We start from the raw sequence: 9999 nt of genomic DNA, 5'->3' as shown, positions 1-9999 counted from the left end.
TTTTAAAGACACCTTTACACTATAGGATGAGAACTAGAACCTTGCCTTAGGATATTTGCCCACATGTGGGTGCATCTGTGTATAGGAATTCCAAGGGCAGAGTTTCAATAGTGCATCAAATTAGGGTTTATCAGATATTGGCTCAGAGATTTGCAGTTCTGGTTTGATCCGATTTTGATACTACGGTCACACCTTAGCACATGTTTGGTTCAACCTTAGATTAGGTTCCCTAATAGTGGGATTCTTTTTTTTTATGTACTCTTCTTCATCTTTTATATTATTTATGTATCTTTTCTTCCTTTTTGCCACTTGGCTTTACTATGTAGACTCATCTTAGACCTTCCACCCTTTACCTTTAATTAAGACACTTGATTCATTTCTCAACTCATAACTCTTTACACTTTTCTTAGTAGGTTGACGAGATGCCTTTTTTTTACACATTTTTTTTTTTCATAATACCCATCTAGATCACCATGTTTTTCCTTTTAGAGTTGGTGTCAATGAATGAATCAAAATTGTTTCAATTTAGGTAAGAGAGTTAGTTCTATGTTAGAGTCACCCCTTATTTTTTGTATCACCGTCCCTTGGGTTGTGTTGATATTACTCATTATACCCTTGTAGGTTATTTCTGCTTAGTAAACCTATGTCTTTAGCTTGGAGCCAGCGTGTAGATTTTAGTATAGGGCAGATTAGTTAGGGTGTTGGATTAGACTAGTATCAATTAGTAGGTGGTGACTATAGATCAGTTAGCTACTGCCATGGCCAGTGTCCATGAGGCTATCAGTGGTTTGAGTTAGATGATAGACTAGGGCCAGCGTACATAAAGGCAGACTTCTTAGGATATGGTATCACTAGACCCCATTGTTCCCTCTTTTTAGTAGACATAACATGCTAAACCATTTTCTCTACATGATCAGACTGAGGTAGCCTCACTAGTTCAGATATTGCCTGCTCATCTCCCTACTATAGATTATGTTCTTATTTGATAACCCGACTCTTGGTAGCTTGGCATGTAAGGGTATCAACAAAATTTATACCTAAGGTCCTTACACTAAAGTAGCAAAGCTACTATAGCATAGTGGCTCTAGGATCGAACACTGGGAAGGGTTTTTACTTTAACTGGTGAAGTTCGGAGGATGGAGTGAACTTTTCTTAATAAAAATTAGGTTAAGATGAAAACATAAAAAGATGAAGGTGTTGTAAACTAAACTAACATGAAAATAGGTTAAAAGATGAAAAAAGAAGTTTCTCAAAGCTTTGGATAGCCATGCTTAACTCACTGTGTAAAAATGGAGATTTTGGGACTTTTCACCTCGAGTTGGGGAAGCAACTAAGGTGATGCTTACTTCCCAAACCGGTATGAGTTTAACAACTGAGTTTTAGTCCTTGAAAACTTACAAAAAGGGTAGCTGAACCTCATAACTGTTCTTTTATTGGTATAGGTCATCTCCTCGACTTGCAATACAATGGCTCGTAGGAGATAACTAATGAACGTTAGTGGATCTAACAATAAGAATCCACTGAGACCAGAAGGTTATCAAGTATTGGCCATTCAAAGCAAGTCAGAGGGATTAAAAGCTTTACTTTGAATTAAAACATTTAGGACGCTCAGCTACTTACATATATGGCTTGGAAATCTCCATCCTGACACAGGAGCTTCACATGGCATCCATTACTTCAAGAAACTAAAAGGTTTTAGCCTCTCATCCTTGGGGATTTCATCCTCCAAGGATGTTTGGCTACTAATAAAATGAGAAAGAAAAGAGAAAAGAAGCGTATGAACAAAAGTGCTCTTATAACTTATAAGGTTACAGGTTACAAGATTCTCGTGTCTGAGGCTCTTTACCTCTATTTAAAGACAATAAAAAGCTAAATTACAAGAGATATTACAAAAGCAACCTTTTCATTGGTTGATTACAAGGGTAAAATAGGTATTTACAAAGCTAAAAATCAAGCAAAATATCTTGGAGAACCGGCAGTGGAATATCATCAACAGCGTCTCAAAACAGGGGATTTCAAAGGCATTTTCGCAAGGGGAAAGATGAAGGGTCCAAATTTCGCAAGGTGAAAATTCACCTTGCCAAATTTTGGCATTTCGCAAGGTGCCTAAATCCACCTTGCAAAATTTCGCAAGGTGGTTCTTCATGGTGCGAAATGGCCAAATTTCGCACCATGAAGAAAATCTCCTTGCGAAATGGTGTTCCCATGGCTTGATGCAGTTGTCTTCCAAAGGCCATATCTTCTTCATTTCAGCTCCAAATCGTACACGGTTTGAAGCGTTAGATTCTTGACTTCCTGATCTTTGAAATGGTATATAGCATGTAGAAAATGGACTTTGGAAAGTGCTCCAAAAGTTCGAAAGAAGACTGCAGCTGCTGTCCTCTGTTTTCTTCACTCTGTTTTCCTCTTTGCTTCTCTTTGCTTCTCTCCTTTGCTTGGCTTGTCTTAATGATCCAAAAAGCTGTCAAAACACTAAAACTAGCCACAAATATGATTAGAAGTCATTGCTAGGTCCTTAACATGCCAATTGGAATAAGAATGGAGAACTACTACACAAAAGTGCTTAAAACATAATGAATTAAAGGCGCAAAATAGCACTTTTTGGGTAGTAATCATTATTGCTGAGTAGGAGGCTTGCATGTAGAGATTAGAGTAGAGGATAAGATACATGAGAGTTATAGAAGGCCAGTCTGTTTGGGATGACATGGATGGAGTGTTGATTGCTAGCCTGCCTTTTAAGTTCAAGATGCCTAATATTGACCATTACATGGGGACAAGGTGTCCTCATATTCATTTGAGATTATACAACACAGTCATGTGGGCCCATGGCTTAGATGAGATGAAGATGATTATGTTTTTTCCTTTGTCACTAAGTGGGGCGGCACAATGTTGGTATACATCCTTAGATGCGTCACATAGACATACCCGGGAGGAATTGACACATGAGTTTTTGAGCCAGTATACATTCAACAATGATATTAATGTATTTAGACGAGAGCTAGAGGCTCTCAAATAGAGGTAGGATGAGCCAGCCACTTCTTTCATTTCTCAATGGAGAGGAAAGGTCTCCCAGATGGTAGAGTGACCTAAGGAGAGTAAGCAGATTGACATGGTTCTTAAGAACCTATAACTCATATTTGCTCGACATTTAGTAGGAATACCTTTTCAAGACTTCCAATCTTTGATTTAGGCAATTTTCAGTGTAGAGGAGGGCATCTCTCGAGAGTTATGGACTAATTCTTCCTCTTTAGATCCTAAAGGGAAGAAGCCTATTTCATCCAACCAATCAACGGAGATAGACTCTATCAATTATCAAGGACGGAGGTATGCTTTTTCTTTCTCCTATGGACTGTTCAGACAGTTTCATGACAAACCATCGATAGTTTGGGTCAAGTTTCTTCATCCGTACTACCATTTTATCATAGCCTTATGTGCAACCACAGTTGACTCTATAGATGTTACCTCCCACTCGACCATAGTAGCCATATATGGTTGCTCATACCATAGCTAAACTGATTCCAAGATATGTCGGAGTTAGGTCTCCTCAACCCCAAAGGCCTCCTACACCCAAATTTACGAGGCAATTCTCAAACTTAAGGAGGCCACTGAGTCGAGTTTTTCATAAGCTCTTTAAGGCAAGTCTTTTGAATCCTTTGGTTCCTAGACCATTACCACAACCAATTCCTCTTCATTTTCGACTACATGAGCATTATCTTTATCACCAAACTTCAAGGCATCTAACAAATCATTACACTGTCCTTCAACATGCTATTAAAGACTTCATTGATAAGGGTTTTGTTAACATAGCCACACCTAGTGTAACCATGAACCGTTTACCAGCCCACTCTACACATGTAGTACCACCACCTGCTAGTTTACATTGTCTTGATTATGATGATGCTGAGGATAGTATCCACATGATGGGTTGGGGATCATTTGAGCTAGAGCCTATCATATTCGACCCTCATTTTGGACTGGCTATTAAGAGGAAGGTCGCCCTAATAGGTCAAAGGTCGTATGTTGTTTTGACCCTAAATGAAGTGATGTATGAGTAGAGGTCATGTTTTACTTTGATTTCAAATGTTAAGGCTCTGCATAAGCTATTGGTTCTTTTTTCTACTTTTTATTCCAATATGACCACTCTTTTTATTCTAGCTTCTAATCATTCATATCTCGATCCCTCTAAGGAGATTTAGTATGTGATTCAGGGCGGGAGAGTGACCCGACAATAGCCTCCAACAGTGACTAGACCTCTTCATGGAGAGACTTTTAGGGATGAGGTGAGAGAGGAGGATTCTGAGATCGTGAGACAGTTACAGACTACTCAGTCCCACATATCTATTTGGATCTTGTTAACCACCTTCACCATTCACCGTGAGGCATTAGTCAGAGCTATGAGTTGGATATAGATTGATACTATCACTTCGCCAGATGGGTTGTACATATGTTGACAGTTGACAAAGCCTCATGCATAGGTTTTTTTATTTATTATTATGACCTCCCACTCGAGGGCGCTGACCATACTTAACCTCTCTACATCATTGTTGGTTGTTCAAGTCATTAAGTCTCATATGTCTTGTTGGATAATGGATCGACATTAAATGTTTGTCTTTTATTTGCCGCTGTCACTTTGGGCTTTGGACTAACTAATTTTGGCCCCTCTACATAGACTGTGCGAGCGTATGATAATATGCGTGGAGAGGTTATCAGGATATTGATGCTAGGCATCAAGGTTGGGCTAGTCACATTCATGACATTATTCCAAGTTTTGAAGGTACCCACGTCCTTCAACCTGTTACTGGGCCGACCTTAGATCCATGAGGCTAGAGCTATACCATTTTCCCTTCATCAAAATGTGAAGGTTATTCATGACGATATGGTTATCATGGTTGGATCATCTCATGATATTGCTCTTTCATCTAAGCCTATATTGAATATTAGTCATAGTGATGAGGACCTGCTCTTGACTAGATTTACCTTTGATGAGGTCTAAACCATCGAGATAAATGACGATTCTACTAGAAATTATCTTCCATTGCCTTCTGATAAGATTGGTAGCAGAGTCGTTATAGAGATGATGCAGAGTATGGACTACTTGTTTGGTTTGGGGTTAGGTAAGAGGCAACTAGGAGTCTTTGATTTTGTGTTTGATGTAGATTGAGACTTACCATTTGGTTTGGGGTTTGAGCCTACTCATTGAGATTATATCTATGTAGCTCGCTTGCGCCGAGCTCGCCTCTTAGCTTGAATGAGGCACCTACCTTTTGATTATCCCCTATGACTATATAGTCGAGATTGGTCGGATTATTTTGTTCATGTTTCTACTGTTGCTACACGTTCTATGGAGGTGCTGACAAATGATCTTTCTACTAGTGTACAAGTCACTATAGAGCAGATGTTTAGGTAGATGAAGCTTGCTGATGGAGTCTTAGGTCCCTCCACTACTATGAGGGAAACTTCATCTTCCCCAAATAGAGCTAGCATATTTTCCTTACATTTTCTTAGAGAAATTGATGAGTACGAGAGTTCAGATCCTATAGAGGGTTTCTTTGATGGTGCAGCTCCCGAGGATGATTATCGACATGAGTTAGACCTATTGGTCATGACATAGATGTTAGGATCACTTGAAACGCCAATAGTTGGGTTCTCTAACATGTTTGGTCTAATGACTGTTGAGAGTGTTGTAGAGACAGATCCATCGATTCTCAATATCACCCCACCATTTGGAGCCCAACCAGTGGTACCTGAGGTTTTTACTATTCATCTCATTGAGACTATTGATGTTGGCCCATCTATTAGGCATGATGTTTCTTTTGATGTCATATTGGGATTTGTCTCTTGTATTTTTTATGATGTACCCACTATTTCATCTATGGATATGAGTTATTTTGAGTATTCCCCTGTGTGTTATGATTGTGTGTGTGACTCTCCTCTTAGGTTATCACAACAACCATCTACTTCACATGTTTTTAACATAGATGATGAGCCTTAGTTACCTAATTCAAATTCAGAGACCCTTTCTGGTCATTCAAGTAGCAGAGTTGAGCCTGTAAATGAGGATTTTGAGACTATTGATTTTGGTACTAGGGATCAATCTCGAGAGCTCTAGATTGGTACTTCATTATTTGCAGATGAGATAGTCGACCTTATTCAGTTGCTCATATCATATTTAGATGTGTTTGCATGGTCATATGAAGATATTCTAGGGTTGGATCCATTCATAATCCAACACCACTTGCCTATTTTGCCACATGTCAGATCGGTTAAGTAAAAGTTGAGACGATTGCACCCTCGTTGGAGTCTATAGGTGAAAGAGAAGATTCAAAAACAACTCAATGTTGGTTTTATATCGGTGGTTGAGTATTCTGAGTGGTTGGCTAATGTCATTCCTGTTCCTAAAAAGGATTACAAAGTTAGAGTTTGTGTTGACTTCAGAGACCCAGTCCTAAGGATGATTTTCCCCTCCCACATATTGATATGTTGGTTTATAGCACTATAGGTCATTCAATGTTGTCTTTCATGGATGGGTTTTCTGGGTATAATTAGATTTTGATGGCTCTAGATGACATGAAGAAGATTGTCTTCATCACTAAGTAGGGTACTTATTGCTACAAAGTCATGTCACTTGGGTTGAAGAGCGCAAGAGCCACTTATCAGAAGGCAACCACTACTTTGTTTCGTGATATGATGCATAGGGATGTTGAGGTATACGTTGATGATATGATTGTGAAATGCCGAGATAGAGTTGATAACCTAGCAGCTTTAGAGAGATTCTTTGAGAGGATTCAGAAGTTCAAATTAAGGTGGAACCCTAAGAAGTACAACTTTTGAGTGACTTTTGGAAATTATTGGGACATATAGTTAGTGAGTGAGGTATAAAGGTTGATCCATATAAGATCAGAGCCATACTTGATATGCTTGCAACCGAAGACTGAGAGAGAAATTAGGGATTTTTTGGGTAGGTTATATTACATCTATCGTTTCATAGCTAGATTGACAGACATATGTGAGCCTATCTTCCATCTTTTGAGGAAGAACCAACCTACAAATTGGAATGATGATTGTTAGTGAGCTTTCGAGAGGATTAAGGAGTATCTGCTTTCTCCTCCAATTTTAGTGCCTCTTATACCAAGACGCCCATTGCTTTTGTACTTATCAGTTTCAAACGTGGCCTGGGATGCATGTTAGCTTAGCTCGATGACTTAGGGAAGGAGCGAGCTATTTATTATCTAAGTAAAAGAATGTTAGAGTATGAGACAAGATATGTTATGATTAAGCGCTTCTGCTTAGCATTGGTTTGGGCTACCTGGAGATTGAGGCATTATATGACGGAGTATTCTATACATTTGATCTCTCACCTAGATCCCTTAAGATATTTGTTTGATAAACCCGCATTGATAGGTAGATTGATGAGATGGTTAGTGTTGTTGATTGAGTTTGACATTCGATATGTTTCTCAAAAGTCTATTAAGGGGAGTATTGTCATAGATCATTTGGCCTCACTTCTAATATCTAACAGTAGAGCAGTTGATGATGACTTTCCAGACTAGGAGATTTTTGTTGTGACCAATTTGTTAAGATGGCATATGTATTTCAATGGAGCTGTTAATAGCTTCAGATATGGGATTGGTGTATTGTTGATATCCCCTTATGGTGGCCATATATCGAGATTAGTTCATCTGACATTTTTTAATAGTTACCCTACTACAAACAACATAGTAGAGTATGAGGCATGCATCGTTGGTTTCAAGACTGCTCTTAAGCTTGGGATTAGACAAATGGAAGTGTTTGGTGACTCTAAACTTGTACTTAGGTAGATTCAGGGTGATTGGAAGACTAGAGATATGAAGTTGAGGCCATACCATGCGTATTTGGAGCTATTGATTGGGAGATTTGATGAGTTAAGATATACACATCTGCCTAAAGCACATAATCGATTTGTTGACGCCTTAGCTACTTTGGCTTCCATGGTGGATATTCCTATTGATATCATCATTAGCCCTTAACTAATTGAGTCAAGGACCTACCCAGCCTATTGTTGTATGATTGGAGAGACCAAAAAGGTCAAGGATGATCTACCTTGGTACTATGATATCTACACTTCCTCAAAGTTGGCACATACCTCAATGTTGTTTCAAATAAGACTAGAGAGCATTGAGACAATTAACTACTAGATTTGTGATTTGTGGGAAGTCACTATATAGATGTTCAATTGATGTTGTATTGTTATTATGCTTAGACTAAGCCTCCACGGATCAAGTGATGAGAGAGGTTCATGCTGGAATTTGTGGATTGCATATGAGAGGCCACATTCTAGCTCGAAAGATCATGAGGACTGGTTATTTTTGGTTGACCATGGAGATCGATTGTTGTCAGTTCATCTAGATATGTCTAGAGTGTCAAATGCATGGTGACCTTATTCACATCCCACCAACAGATTTGCATGCATTGACCTCACCATGGTTGTTTTCTTTATGATGTATTGATATCATTACGAAGATTTCACTAAAGGCTTCCAATGGCAATGAGTCCATCCTTGTTGCCATCGATTACTTCACCAAGTGGGTGGAGGCTACATCATATGTGAAGTTGACATCCGCTAGAGTTATCAGTTTTGTTAGATTACGTATCATATGTCGTATGGGGTACTTTATGAGTTTATTTCATATAGAGGGTACTTTCGAGCCGAGGTTGACACTTTATTACAGAAGCATGGTATCCAATATCATAGATTTTTTGCATACAAGCCACAGACTAATTGGGCAGTAGAGGCTGCGAATAAGAACATTAAGAGGATTTTGAGGAAGATGGTTGAGACTTCTCGAGATTGGTTAGAGAAGCTCTTATTTGCTTTGTGGGCATATCGTACTTTTTTTTGCACATTTACAAGAGTTACACCTTACTCTTTGGTATATGGTATGGAGGTCTTTTTGCCTGTTGAGACAGAGATGGGTTCATTAAGAGTAGTCCTATAACAGTAGATTTATGAGACAGAGTGGGCTTAGGCTCGATTTAGTCAACTTAACCTTTTGGATGAGAGGAGCATGAGGGCAGCAGATCATGTTCAAGCTCATTAGAGAATGATGACCCGTTCCTTAAGGAAATGAGTCAAGCCTAGATAATTTCAAAAAGGTGATTTGGTATTAAGGATTCTCGAAGGATTGATTAGAGACCCTCATAACAAGTTTAGACTTAACTGGAGTGGATCCTACTTTATTAGGGAGTTGACCCCAGAATGGGCTACATGGCTAATAGATTTGGACGAAAATCAATTCTTAGAGTTGGCCAATGTAGATTAGCTGAAGAAGTATTATGTTTAAGACCATACCTAGAGGATAAGTGACCTTCATTTCGGTTAGCCCTATGCCTGATCACCTTTATATTTCATATGGTCCTTTTTTAGTTATTTGAGCCTCCCGAGAGTAATGGCCTTTTGTTTCTTATTGCCTTGACTACTTTTTTTGCATTAAGTTGGGACCCCATAGTGAGTAAGATGCATGGCCATAGATTTTATGGTCGATTGGATCTAGAGTGATGTTGTGTCACTCCTTGTTTGTATTTTCGTTTCTTATCTTTCAACCTACACTTTTATAAAGTTGTCGTCATCGAGTATTCATTTCCTTGGTTTATTGTTGTTTACTTTTGCTCCCTCGTTTTAACATTTTTCTTCTCATTTTTTCTCTACATTTTGTTTCATCACCTATCACAGTGGATTGGTAGTTGTTCACTTATCTTTGTGTTGATAAGGATCATGTCACTCCTCGTTTCACCTCCTTATGGGTTTGATCTTGAGATTTGAGGATTTTGTGGGCTCTTCTCTTTCTTGAGATAGTGATTGTATTTGGATGAGAGATGTAGAGATATACGTGTCTAGTGGAGGTTTCATGTTACTGGTCACATATGTTTGTTTGTGGAAAGCGAATAAAAAAAAATGATGATGAAAAAAGAAAGAAAAAAATGGAAAAATGAAAAAAAAAAAAAAAAAAAAAAAAAAAAAAA

This window comes from Vitis riparia, chromosome 9 (assembly GCF_004353265.1).
Source record: "Vitis riparia cultivar Riparia Gloire de Montpellier isolate 1030 chromosome 9, EGFV_Vit.rip_1.0, whole genome shotgun sequence".
In the NCBI taxonomy this organism is placed as follows: Eukaryota; Viridiplantae; Streptophyta; class Magnoliopsida; order Vitales; family Vitaceae; genus Vitis; species Vitis riparia.
The sequence above is the reverse complement of the archived record's forward strand: the minus strand, read 5'-3'. Positions refer to the sequence as shown.